Source organism: Rhea americana, unplaced genomic scaffold (genome assembly GCF_003343005.1).
Source record: "Rhea americana isolate MKP2758 unplaced genomic scaffold, rheAme1 scaffold_79, whole genome shotgun sequence".
NCBI classification, from domain to species: domain Eukaryota; kingdom Metazoa; phylum Chordata; class Aves; order Rheiformes; family Rheidae; genus Rhea; species Rhea americana.
In genome coordinates this window covers 3,820,523-3,835,485 of record NW_028186967.1, presented here as the reverse complement: position 1 = coordinate 3,835,485, position 14,963 = coordinate 3,820,523, and positions in this window count along the sequence as shown.

The window sequence follows — 14,963 nt, the reverse complement described above, 5'->3', positions numbered from 1 at the left end:
TGATCTTAGTCCTTTTATGTACATTTCTGATAAAGAAATTTATCAGAATTGGTTGTACTTCTRAGTCTCCTTTTCCTCAAGGAAAGCAGCCAGGTGCTTTGGCAGATCTCTGTGCAGATTCTGCAGGTAAGGATATTCTAAACAAGTATTTTATTTAATATCAGCCCTCTCTACTTTTTATTAGCTGTTGATTAATTAACTGTTTATTAACTGTAGGGTCTGTCTCTTCTTTCCCCGTCTTCTGCTGTTTCCTTCAGTATTTGTTACAGACAAATACTTTATTTCAAATSTGTTCAACACAATTTACTGTTTTCAAGGACAAAAATAAACCTCTTCAAAGCARGTTTGTTATCTAACACAGAAACTCTTGCATACCTGCAAACAAGTGGAAATGTACTTTCTTATGGYGATCTATCACARAATCAGTAAGSTTGGAAGGGAGCTCTGGAGATCATCTAGTCTAACCTCCCAAAGATTTCTTGGTGCTGGTTCCACTGGGGCTTGAAATCAGGACCTTCATCATGTAAAGCAAATGTGATAACCATCTAAAGATGCTAAATGTCTAAATCCATGTAATTACTTSTGTGGGAGACCTTCCCAGAGCATCTGGGTGCAGCAGGATGTAGAGCTTCAACTGCAATGGTGCATATTCCTGGTTGTGCATTGGTTCTGCAGCAGAGCACAGGAAGCCTGMAACATTCTTAGGATGAGATGTAATGTTAAAGCCCTTAATTCTGCACCTTGGTTTGTTGAGACATTAGAGTCCTTTCCCATCTCTCTGGCAATRTAAATGTACATTAAAGTCAAAACAATCCCATAATCAGTCAAGATCACTTAACTCGCATTACTTAAGATCTTGTGGAGAACATGCCTGGGAGTGCCCATCTCTRGGCTAAACAACCCGCTGATTAACTGCCTTTAAATCTCTCAGTATTCTCCARCTGGAACATTTGCTGCCCTAAGCACTGCTTAGGGAAGCGAGATGCTGTTGACCAGCTTTTCTGTGGCAGAAGAAGAGATCACATGCATAATTCACACACCATTTGCTAAAGCATGCATGGATCTCTGAAGAAGAACACTGACCACTTCTTATAAATATAGCTCAATTACAAACGTACAGATTTTCCCAAATATAGGGATGTATTGCAATTATCTTGCTAGTTGGTTTGCCTGCAYGGACTTGGACAGACCACCAGCAGTCTATCTGATAATAGATCCAGACAGTGCCAAAATTCCCCTTGTATTTCTTTACACCCTTACATAGCATAATGTAAGGGTTGTGCCTGGGGATTCTTCTATAGCTTCCAACACAGCTACTGCAATAGCAATACTCAGTGCTTACTCAGTCCTGGGGGAGTAGCAGCACGTCTTGCTTCGTGCAAGATCTAGGATTCAGCTTTGTGCTGGGATTTGTTCAAAGGTGGTGAGGAAATCCCACTGCAATTCTGTTGGGATTCAGTCYCACTTCCCCTGGGTGGCTTTGAAAATCCCACTCTCAGCTCCATATCTTCCTATTTGCTTCRTATGCAAACCCCTGTGCTGTAGCTTGGCTAGCATCAGTTCCTTGGAGGCAACTTGCCTTTGGCTGCCTTAAAGAGCCACAATTTAGCAGATGTGCCCGAAGAACAGACTCAGGAAACACATCAAAGTAAAGAAGAARATCAAGAGAAAATCAGATAAGAACACTCCTCCTCATCTTTGCCTTGAAAGGAGTGAGTTAGGTTTAGAGATCAGAAGGAGCAGCCACCAAAGAAATGTGTCAGGCTACCAGCAGGAGGCTACTCGGACAGCGRTAACGTGAACGACGATGAGGCACGCAAAGCTTTCGAGATGCAGATATAAATTCCCTTGGTCACCGACAGAGCTCCAGGTGGCTGCTGATGTAGCAGAGCAGAACCGTACCACTGTAATCCCATTTTCTCTGCTAGGTTTCACTGACCATAAATGTCTCATTAGCGCCCTCAGCCTGAGGCAGAAAAGTCTTCAGACTAACACCTGCAGCGTCTATTTCTATAAGGCAAAGGACTGATTGGTTCCATAGAGGATTCAAAAATAAAATATATTTAGTAGCCTCAAAAGGTTTCTGTTAGCTTTGTGTTTCTTTTCYCTTCCAAACTTGGGACTATATAGCCTTTACATGCTGGCTGCCACTGTTGCAGTTTTCCATAAATCTCTCCTTGTTTGGCTTCTTTAAACTTGGTGCCAGATGCTGCTCTCACTTATGCCTGCGTAAATCCAAAATAACTCCTCAGAGGCTAATAAAGCTACGCTCTGGGCTACCTGAGAAGAAAAGCTGGCCCTCGTCAGCCCCAATTTACCCCCGGCGTGACTTCACGGTGGCTGGCGGAGCCGCGGTGTGGGTGTTTGGCCTCAGCGCCGTGGCGGCACCAAACCTTTCCTCCGGGCCGCCCGCGGTCCGAGCGGTGGCAGTCGCCCAGCCGCGCGCGGGGAACGCAGCGCAGCTCCAACCCCAGGGAAAGCTCGGGAGCCGAGCCAGGGCGGTGGCGTCCCCCCTCGCTCTGCCCCACGGCACCGCGCGGCGCAGCGAGGTCCAGCCCCTTGGCATGATGCTTAGGTTGCTTTATTTTTTTTGCCTTCCTGCCTTTCCTGCATTGCATGCAGCCCTAAGATTGTCTTCATCCTGATCTGCTCTCTGCACCTCCAAACCTTAGGCCCTTCCGCCGGCTCTGACGCTGTCTATTATTTACATGCTACTACTATATTGAATCATTCTGTGATCTGCTACCTAGTCACGCTGACATGGCCTACGGTATTAACTGCAAGCTGTGTTTCCAGGGAAAATGAGGCTGTGCGGCCGAGGAAGAGAGGGGCTGCCTCGTGCGYGTGGAGCACGAGCCGTCAGGCTCCGGTCTTTGGACAGTTAGCAAGCAGCAGAAATGACCTGTGAAGGACGCAGGCCTTCCCTGCTGGCGCCGTGGTGGCTCTGACGGCTTGCGGCGGCAGGCAGAAGGGAACAGAGCAGTCCCCAGCACCACGAACAGGATACGTACCGGCGGGGAAAATACCTGCTCCAAGGAGAAGGGATCGGGTCTGGGCACCGAAGGCCTGACTGCCTTTTTGCTGAGACTAAGTGAACCTGAAGTAAATCTATAAAAATCAGAGGGGGGTTACCTGCAGCAAAACTAGAGAAAAGCAGGAAAAGAAAATAAAACCTCCATGTTTTACTCCCTGACTTACACTAGTATAAGTTAGTATCATTTCTATCTATCAAAATGGAGTTACTCTGGCAGGACCACAAAGAAAAACATAGTCTCATAAAGAACAAAGGTCTGTAGATTAAATCCATTACTGGTGTAAGCAAATACATTCCATAGACCTCAAAGGAGCCATGCCTGTTTGTACCCATGGTGAATTCGGTTCACTTTCCCCTGAGGCCTTTTTCCATTTTAAATACAGAATTCTTGCAGATGGCTAGAGCTACAGTGGGGTGCACAGCCTTGTGTTAAAACAGGCAGCTTGACTTTGGTTTGAACACAAGGACGTCCTCCACCATGATTACATTTCTTAGAGCTATCAGTGAAGATTATTCCAGCTCCTTGTCAACTTTGGCTTTAGTATTACTTGCAGGGCCTTAAGCATCAAAATAAACATAAAAGGATGTTTAATACTGATGTTTAATATTGACAGGTTTTCTAGAATAGCTATTTAAGCAGTATGAGCTTGTGTGTGTACATCTATTGGTTTTATATATACTCATATATATGCTTGCTGCTGTTTGCCATTAAGGACATAATACACACATGCAGTTACTATCGGTTATAATTGTCCCTTGGAAATTAGACACTGCCATACCGATTTATCTCCTTTCCCTCAGGGTCAATCCCACCTTCTTTTCAGGAGGGCTGAATACCCACCGCTCTCATCAAATGCAGTGGCAGCCATGCACAGTAACCTCCTTTGAGAATTACATTTCCAAAAATCACAAGTCAGCTTATGACAAGAATTGGTCTGCTGGTGTTTTTCTTTTAAATAAAAATATTCCRTTATACTTCTGCAGGATCATGGTACTACCCAGCACTGGAGGGTCTGAGTCCAACAACCATACCACTGGCTTTTCTTGAAAAGTCAATCTGCAAAGCCTCACCTCCGACTGAAAAGGCTCCTTTGAGCTTTGCCTGTTGTACTAAAAAACATGTTTCCAAAAGCAAGTGCCTGTTATCAGGAGTCCAGAGTCTTCTGCTGCGTTTCCAAACAGCAGCTCCTCGGGCATCTCTGACTGCATTGCACATTTGTAGGCAGGCAGAAAGACTGGCCAGGCAGCATCATCTGCTTTATTAAGCTTTATTAAGCACAGGAACATTTATTAGTACAGAAGAGGGTGTTCTTTTGTTCTTCCCATGGCTCTTTGCACGTGTGATGGGCAGAGAAGCTGCTCGTTCTTGTATTTTTGGAGGTAGAACAGGGCTAACATTGCTGAGGCACTGTAAAATGTCCGTGCTTCTTGTGATGAACACAGTCTCACGGCACCCCTTTTTGCCCAGGCAGCAAATTGTTGTGGGTTGAGACCTAGTGGTACCTACAACTGATGAATGCAGCAATTAAAGGGGGATATGACAGCTGAGGGGCATATTGCACGCAAGCCTTGCTAAAGCCTAATTATCATAGACACAAGCACATTACTTGTGTGTTGAAGCCCGCTTACATTCATTTTACGCGGATGTATTTTTAGTCTTTCCATGAGTTATTGCTGGTTCATAATCGGGACCATATGAGCAGCAAAGTGGATGCTCTCATACGCTTGGTGCTTGTGTGGTCCCAAAGGCTACGCCAGGACCCTTGTTTTACAAGGGACACCCCAGGCACTCCCTTTCTCTGCAAATCCCTTTGTGGCCAGGGTGAGGTTGGGCAGGAAAGCTGTTGTAGGACCCTTCCATCAGAAGAAGCCTCAAAGCAAAGAAGTGTCCTTGCATAGCAAACAGCAGTATGCAGAGTCTCCAAAGCATCTCTCTTCCCCATTTACTGATGCTGCCCTTTCTGCTGCCACTGCTCAGGTTTGGGATAAGCACATGGCATCAGCAGCAAGGGACTGGGCAATGGGAGAAGTGAGCAGGGGGTCTACAGCTGCTGCAGGGGGCACATGTTATGCAATATGAACAAGTTTTGCTCACCATTTGTCCCTGGTACAAGGGCAGCTAAGGGTACCTAAGGGCAATTTTACACTGGGAGCCTTTCCTGGAACCAGGAACCAGAGGCTGTGTTCATTTCCAACGCAAACTAAGGTCTCAAAATCTGATTACAAATTCACACAGAACTTCTTTTCAGGAGAATAAAGGTAAGCTCTGCTCAAAAAGCATGAAAAGATCTCATCTACCACTGATTCCCGATACCATTCTTCCAGTGAAAAAAAATTGCCAACAGACACCTGGCTTTCAGTTCTTGCCTGTAGCACTCATAATGCAGCAAGATCATGATTTGCAACTGTAAATATCAATTCCCCCCCCCAATAACAGTGAATAGACATTAAGGTTTTGTCAGCCTCTTTCCTACAGCTTTGAGTTCAGCATATCTGATACTGTCCTCGCCCACACTCACACTGGCTTCAGTGAAGCTAATCCCAATTCGCATCCAGGCTTGCACAAAGAGAATAAGTTGTACCACTTCAAATGCTGTAAAGTAGTTGGCCAGTGTTGCTGTGAAGCACAGCTGCACGATTTGGTTTTTGCTGACAGATTTTTCTACAGATACTCAACCACTTGGTGGTGCTACAGAAAGCATCTGCTTCCTTTTCCAAAGCAAAGCAGGCTTCTTCTCTTTCTTGAAGATAGCCACAGATGGCACTAGATAAAACTGTAGCATGAAGCTGCTTTTAACCTTTTCCYCTTTCTCTTCTTTCGTATGACATTGCCTTTGTGATGGTCAGGTTGAAAACCTAGAAATCCAGTCATCACATTTGTCTTTTGAATGTGCATAAAGCTGCAACCTCAGGTTGTGGATTGTACTGAAAATTGCAGGGGGAGGGAGGAGCATCCCCTAAGACCTCACCCATTTAAAAATGAACATTTTGCATGCCACCTTGTTTGAAGTCAGTGAGAGCCGGGCACCAGCCTCTCCTGGACCCCTCAGGAGACCCCATGCACACTCTGACCAAGGAGGTCAACGCAAGTGAGGAGAAGGGAGCCCCAAGCAACACCCTTCTTTTTGCCAAGCAAGGCCAAAAAGACAGTGAAAACACTGGTGTAGCAATGTTCTTGAGTTTCATGCGTAGGACTAAAGGGGGAGCTGACTGCAAGAGACCTCTTACATCTACTCATGGCAAGTAATAGTAGTGTTGGGGGCTGAGGGGGAAGAGTGTTGGGATCAGACAGAAGACTTCAGACAATATCACGGTGATTGTGGACGAGAGGACAGACAAGGTTAATAATTTCCAGCAGTTCTGCAGTAGCATCTGGTTGACTCTAAGCAGGCAAACTGGTATTATCTTTGTAGGCTCAGGTGCAAGCAAAGGCTCCTGTTCATGGAGCTCTCCCAGTCATTAGTGCAAGCTAAGTAAAGTGAGAAGGAGTTGGCCTTGCAAAAGCCACGGGAAATAGGCAGAGGTCACATTGCTCCTCTTACTAGAATTAAATACTTTTTTCATTTTGGTAACAGACCCTCAGAAGCGTTCTTTAGAAATGAGTGCCCTGTTCCATTAAAAATATATCTGTTTCTTTCTTATAACACAATTAGTGTCAGCAAAGCATTCTGCAGATCTGAGAAGATTTATTTTTGTATAATTCTTGGGAGGTAGGAAAGAGTATTCCAGTTCTGTAGGAGAGATAAGGAGAGACAAGTTTAAAAGTGGTTTTAGGCACTGGGCCAGATTTTCCGGTTCACCATAGCACAGGGAGAACAGGGAGGAGTCTCACAGTGTCTGCAGGGATTTGCTGGGGACTGTAGCTCTGTCCTACAACTGGTATTACCAAAAGCAGCACAGGTTTTGCATTGGTAGTGGAAATTGGCTGCAYTGATACGTTGCCTTGCTTGTCCTCCATAGGATCATGGCTGCATCTTCTCTGAATGGCTGTCTCCCTGCCCTCCTCTGCAAGGCGGCTGAGCCATGAGTGTTGTTCTCCAGCACAGGCTGGAGAAGCCCATGGGTGGCTGTCACGCAGACCAGCTTGCCCTAACTCCAAAGGAAACCCCCTATCATCTCAACACTGCAAGAATGTAGCTCACCTCAGCCTCTCCTCCCCATCCCTAAAACAACCCCATCCTGACACCCTGCTGTGGGCACAGCTGTGAGGGTGACAGGGGCTGCCACGCTGCTTCTCACGGGTGCCAGCACACCATGGGGGCATCCTTTGCTCCCTTACGTCTGCTGCAGGGACTCAGAAACTCCCTATTCCCTTCATATGGCAGCAGAAGCACAAAGGAAACCTAGAGAAACACGAAGTCTTCTCCCTTGCAATTCCCTAGCCAGTGAAATGAAATTTTCATGCATAATGAATCCTTGATCAAGTTTGTCACTTAGTTAATTCGCTATTGATTTAACAGGTTCTCTCYGCTAGCCAATATGTATAAAGGATGGGAGTTTAAAAAGACCTAATGGAAGATTATATTTGATAATCTTGGGCATCAATACATGAACAGATCCATTTGCCACTTAACTGCTCTTTGTAATTTGCTGCCCCAGATTTCTGGGTGTGTCTTTCTCCTGGGGAACACATTCCCTATCATTGCTACATATCCTAAAGTCATAATATTCTGTTTACATCTTTGTAATCACATGGAATAAAACGATTATGTTGCCATTAACAGTTTTTATTTTTTGACCTAATTTTATTTACAAGTCGCAGACAACGCTGTTTTCTAAAGCCAGGAAGTGGCTGCAGACAAATGAAAAAGTAAACAAAAGGAAGCTGGCAGCCTTTGTGCTGAACGCAGTTTCTAATTTGGTATTGTTTTGACTTTGAGGAACTAATGATCAGTGAAGAAAAAATGCAGACTGAATTACAGCTATGTAGCTGAGCCACGATACAAGCCATGATGAATTCCAATATTTTAGTGGGAATTTTGAGGGCGGTGCAGACTGAGGGATGATTTCTCGGAGCTGGGCTGCATCCCTAGAACGGGGCCTGAGGCAAGGGGTGGGGTCCTCCACCGTTCCCAGAAATATCCCAAGCAAGAGAAAGAGCAGCTGTTTGGGAAGGTACAATTCGGTCCTTGCTCCCCTTGGTCTACTGAGGGAAGGAGTTTGCTGGCCAGCTTGCAGCATTTGTGGGGAAGAGGCAATAGAGAGTCACTCTGTCATTTATTCCCTACACATTTATCTCCTGAAAGGAGCAACAGATACGTAATGCTCTTTCCACCTCTACACTTGAACCACACATCCATGTTGCTAAGCCAGGGCTGAACACAGGAAAGTGACRCAAATTACCAATTGAATATAATGAATGCTGTTCTTTTTGAAGAGATATCAGGGTGAATATTATTTTCTATGTTTCATGTGGTTAATTTGCTGTAATTGGGTAGGATTTGCTGTCATTGTCACTAACCAGCAGATATTTGGGATAGTGTCCTGGAAAAGCTGGCTGAGATGAGTGTGTCTGATGACATTAACATCCAGTAACTGATTTATGCTGTATCTGACATGAGTCTTAGCATAAAATACTCTGCTTAAGCTTCTTGACTCTAAGAAAGATATGTATAACAAAAAGAAAACGTTTTTACTCCCTGTATTACTAGAGTAGGCTTTTCTCAAATTAAAAAAGTATACATCTAATTGCTGCATGAAAAGAGTTAGACCTAGACCTAGATCCCCAGACCTCAACAWGAAAACAAACATCTTGAGCAAAACATACATGTGGCTTTCTTCAGCACAGGCACCAGTGCAAAGACAGCCCTGCAAAAGCCACAAGCGAGGCTAGGATGCAGCTCCAGTGTGATAGGACGGGGCAGGAAATCCCAGAGTCCTGCAGGGACGTATCTGCCTTGTCTCATCTGTGAGTCATCCAGGATGAAGGGGTCAAAATAGCAAAAGTTCACGCTTCCCCTTTACGTTCCCATATGAATATCTCCGAGTGAAGGCTCTTCCAGGGCGTAGCTCCTTGAGGTACATCGGGAGCCTGTGGTGGGATGCCCCAAGTCAGTCGGTGTCACAGCGGCATTTCGCTTGCCACTTCCCCTTCGCAGCCCCTGCCACCTCCCAGCCCCAACTGCAGCCGCACAACTCCACCCGTTTCCGCAGCCACCCACAGGCACTGCCACATCCTGCTCTTGTTCACCAGCCAAGAGCTCGGGGCAGCAATGCCCAAAACCGTGGTGAAGGCGATTTGCTTTTTTTTCACAGCCTGTACCATTGCACCAGGAGGCACAGTGGCAGATTGCAAAACGGTGGCAGAAGGACAGCTCTGCCTTTAGTGCTTTGCAGAAATGCTACGTGGGGATAAGTGGCACTGGTGATGGCTGTTCTGGATTTGAGATCTGACTGTGGGCGCCATATGAAGAGCTGAGGTCCAGTTGTGTGCACGTGGCCTCGAATGCTGGCGGTTGAAAGTGAGGAAGCCTGTTTGTGCCACAAGATAAGGGCAGAAAAACACTGGTGCCGGAAGGGAGGTAACCAAAGACAAGAAAAGAAAGTGATGAGAGGAGAGGAACCTGGCACCAAGTGACTTAATTACTTATTTCACTTCTTGTTGCAGTTTGCATAGGTGAGATACACCATCCAGCCGCTRTAACTCACTGCAACTCCCTCCTAGCCATGACAAAAGCTGCAACGCTGGTTTTCCTTATTGCAGCCYGCTGATGTATGTGGACTCTAATCCTGAAAGAATTAATGTCCAGGGGAAGGGAGGGATGTTGGTAGTTTGGATTGCATGGCTCATTTATTTAATTAAAAATAATATATAAGTAACACAATAAACATGCTATCACAGTTTACTGAAAGAATATTTAAGCTGAATGAGAAATATGAGAGCGACAGAAAACAGGAATTGTGTACACGTTATCCTTCTGGAAATCAAGTCCTGTGCTCTGCAGCAGAAGAGAGATTAGGCCCTTACACTTTTGTTTTCTCTTCTCTGAAGTTTGGGTAGGTTTCTCCTCCCTTCACAGTTGGGTTGAACAGCTTAGTTTAGCAACAGCTGTGAGGTGTTCAGGCATCATGCAACATTGCTGAGCACAGAAAAGCAGGCTTTACATGTACAAAATAATATATGTGTAYGTATGTATGTACATACAAAGGCACCAACACACACACCTATATAAATATGTAAACGAAGTTTCAGATCTGGGGAACTGAATTCAGCTGATAATTGGTTTCCTCTGCATGACGGATAGTCTAGCAAAACACAGTCCCAAGTAAAACAAGTAACCAATATTATAAGAGAAAATGATAACACGTTCATTGTTAAAGTCATAGGAGCAAACATCTGATGCTTGGAAATGGAATTTTTAAAGATGTTTCATGGCTGTAGGACTCATCTCATATTGAAACTGTAATATATACCCTTAACAAGAACAACCCAGCGTAAACATTTCAGAGTCCTCTCCTATTCCCAACAGACATTACAACAATTTCTCCATTTTCTCATTGCCCGTAAAGCTCTGTGATGGGTCCAGGATTCAGATTCAAGGGGCCTTGACTTAAGTGCTTGCATCAAGGGTTTCCCAGTGGACTGACATCTCAAGAGGCCTAGGGGCAATCAATGGGCAAGATGAGATACACAAATTTAGATAGAACTTACAYCCTCTGAGTTTGGACCCTGCATGGAGATCCAGGATCTAGACCTGGGCCTTGGTGTTCATTACTTGACTGAAGTATTGCTTTAACAGTGAAATTAAATCAGTGGTTTGCAAACAACATTGCCTGGTTGAGACATGCCTTAAAAAACACTACTTATCAGGGTAGATTTTTTTTTTTTTTTATGGACTATGACAGAGAAAATCAGTGTTACAATCATAATCCTGAACTTGTCTGACTCTTGTGATTTTCATACATTGCTTCGACAAAGAATGTAAGTTCCAGGATTGGATGTGATCTATCAAGGCAGATAATATGCAGATACCTGCTGCAGGAAACAGATGGATGCCAGCCTTCTCTCTTTTTAAAGGATAATCCCTATCACTGAGTGGAACACTAACATACTTTCATTCCATCATACCAGAAAGCTCTCTATTAACATGTACTTAAATAGAGGAGGAAGTTCTGTGGAGATGATGTCCTCCTGTTTTGTCTGCCAGCAGTTGTGTAATCTTTAGATTTGCAAACTAAACTGAGCTGAGCACTTTAGCCTGCTCCAGCAAAAGGCTTATGCCTACACCTAGCCCGAGTACCCAACACAGGCAGTCAAAGCAACTGTACTGTGCTCCAATGTCTTCAGGAGTATGGCTATGCATTTCTGTAGGTATGGACTAGGGTTCAACAGGGAGGACTGCAAGGTAAGAGCAGCCCAACAACGTATTCCAGGTCTCCAACAGGCCCCTCAGTTCTATCTTCGCAGGACAGTAATCATACCGTCTCTAACACTTCACTCAAGTGTGCTTAGGAGCAAAGAATTTGTTTACGTACAAACACCACCACCTTACCCAGCTGCGCTGCAAAATATGTAATTGTTGCACAGAAAGTTTCTGGCCTCATTTTTTGAAATAATTATTTATAGGAAATGTATTTGCAATCCGATGATTAATTCTTCCAGCTAAAATACATAGAAGGAATTGACATCAGCTCTGTCAATCGTATGTATCCTTCTAGGTGTTGTAGATTTTCTGAGAAGACTTTAACATTTGACTGAAAGCTGTGAGGCCACTGTTTTTTAGCTCGAGTGTCCCTACGTCAGATATGAAGTMAGTTGTACAATTTTGAAAGCATGYGGGAAAAATTAATCCTAAAAATGTAGTGAGTTTTATGATAAATTTACATTCCTAACATGTTGCAATGTTTCAAGATTCTTTTCTGATTCACGTTGACTTAAGGAAGATAAATCTATTGGCTTTATCGTTGTTATTATTATTATTACTATTATCACCTATATAGCTGAGATTTGCTGCAACATATCCTCCAATACGGTCTTGCAAATCAGAGTCTAATCCTATTTCCTTTGAAGGTGGTTAGCAGAAATCTACCGGTTTCAATGGGAGAACAATTCCTTCTTGTGAACAAGGAAAGRCATTTACATAAAATCATAATGTCAGAACTGACAAATTCCCTGGTGGTATCTACAAACTCAAGAGGACAGAAATTCTTACCAAATGCTWATTTCAGAAACAACAAAATACTACATTCTTTACACTGACATGAACAACTAGGATGATGCAAATTGTCTAAAGAATTCAAAAAAGGCATTATCTAAGATTTTTGATGTCTACTCTAATATTGTTTCTTCTTTCCTCTGTGATTTTTTACTTCTTGGTATTCTCATATACATTGTGAAGGACATGATTTACTATTTGCTCTATTATTATTATTCTGGCAGTGACAAGGATAACGCTCATTGCAAAGTTGACAGAATGTTAAGACGTAAAAGGGAATATTTCCATTTAATCATATGTAATTCTATATTTAGAATTATTTCTGTTGCCACTGCTACTACTTATGAGTATATAAAGTTTCTTGTGTTCCATTTTAATTTACAAATTTGATTTGCTTAATGCCCTTTAGCTTTACATGCAAGACATGAAATTTAAAGGGAAAAGTGGTATCTTTAATGCTACACAATGCCTATACTTATGCCACCATAAAAATGGCATTTTTCATTTTGGAGTTTCTGTAAATTTATTACGCTTTTTATCTGTCCAGTCACAATATGTAATGATGATTCATGACTTGTTTCTTTATGTAATTGATGGTGTGTAGTTCTAGGTAACTACAAGAGAACACTCTCCTTGGAATATTAATAAGGCTCATGACTATGACACAAATGAAAACTATTTTTTTCATGGAGATCACTGCTTTTGGGTTAMTCAAGAGGTGTAAAGGACCCAGATTTGGCTATACTGAATTCCGGCCTAAAGAGAGCTTCCAGCAGTCAGAGGGGAACCTAGCTGGACACTCCTCCCTGCTGCCTTCTGGAAGGAAAAAGCCATTTCTGAGCTGCTGTGGCAGTCCAGACCCCAGTCAAGCAGCACAGGTTAGAGCAGAAGCCAGGCTGCTGTAATTTCTGGCAGGACTAGGGCTGGCACTCCATACACAAATCCACCAGGCAGTTTTAATGTCACCTTAACAGATTGCCCTCGCCTTTGCACTCAGCGAGATTGAGACTGATCTAATCTGTTTAAGTGAAGTTGCACTGAGGCAAACCCAGCCAAACCAATTTCTCATTTCTCTTGCCAAACAAGGGCACCTCTTCAGCTCTCTGTATTGCCAGTCCCTCCCCTAGCTCGCTTTGGCCTTTCAGTGCTGCTCCATCCTCATCCCATCCCTGYGCAATCCCTACTTGCAGTACTGCCCTCTCTTCCTTCACACAACCTTTTTGTGGGGGTTTGCTCCCAGTTTGAGAAGTTCTTCCTCAGTGGGTTTCAAAGCAGGGGTGTKCAAGGAGTGGGCACAGAAGGTAACTGAGGCAGTGCCAGACCTACCTCTCCTGTCCATTCAAGTAGCCTAGGCGCWGCTTTATGTTATGTCAGCTGGCAGGAATGCAATAGCACTTTGGAGTATTAAAATAAAACAAAGAAAAAGACTGAGAGCTACTAATATAGTCTGATTGCTTACAAAGAAAAGGCCACAGAATATCCATCCTTTCCATTCCTAAAGCAAAGGAGAGGGTTGTAGGACACAGCTCTCCCTTTTGTTTAATAACTGAGTGAGGTTTCCTGCACCTTTTTTGGTTTGGAATATCTAGTTTGTGTTGCACTTGTGAAAGAGATGTTACATTTCATTCTTCAGGGCTTATGCCAGTACCTGTCTCCCAGAGATCAAGAACCTAATGGGAGAGGCATTACTTCTCCTCTGACCACTAGGAGAGTCTTCTGTTTTTCCCTCAGAATGACCAGCACAGTGCTGCCTTCTGTCAGAAACAGGGTACTGCACTAGACAGACTTTTGCCTAGAGCCAGGCAGGCAATTTTGCTGATCCTAAAATGAAGCTATGGAGTCAGTAATTATGGAGAAACCTGTGTTTTCCAGTTTATCAAGTCAGAGGGGCTAGGGCTGTAACCTCAGAAAAGCCTGCTCCTGACTGCTATCTTGGTCAGAAGCCTTGAGGAAGTCTAGCCTGATGCGGGMGCCCAGGGCGCCGGAGGCACTGAACAGGCAAGCTTGCACCTCGCGGCACCCAGGCATCACCCCGTCCCGCCAACGCTCCCGAGTTAGTTGCCCCTGACAATCCCCAGCATCTGCACGAGCCGACGACTCAAACAGGCTGGGCACCCGCAGCAACGCGAGCCTGAGCCCCTAAACTCCGTGCCTTACCATCACCGCAGCCGCAGAGCTGGGCCGGGCGCTCACAAGCTCGGCACGTTACCCTTGCGGGGAACAGGCACTGCCAGCTGTGACCTGTACCTTGGAGGCTGTCGGTGAGAAGGAGACGTGGAAGTCAGGGATTTCAGAGGTAGGCCTTCGCATCTGTCTGGCCAGCTACACATGCTGAAAAACGCTGAAGTTGATTTCACTCCACATTAAAWATATATATATATATTCCCACTTCTGCTAAAGCAGAGACCATCAATCTTCTGCAGTCGCGGATTTGGAGAGGGTGCCTGTTTCTAAGGGAAACATCTGATACATTTTAACCCCGGCAATAATTTATATGCCTACATTGTTTTAAGTTTTCAAGTGCCTTTTGTAAGAGAAATAACCAGCTTGCYTTAAAGCGCGGGAAGGGGTTTTTCCTCGGCGGCCCCCGGGCGGGGCGAGGGGCCGTTGGGCCCCGCGGCAACGGCCGCCCGCGGGCGGCGCGTGAGGCGGCGGGTGGGGGGACACGCACAAGGCCCCAGCGGCCGCCTCAGCGCCGCCGCGGCACAAAGGAGGCCGCGGCCGTTGCCGTTACCGTTGCCGTTGCCGTTGCCGCCCCTCCCCGCCCCGCCCCC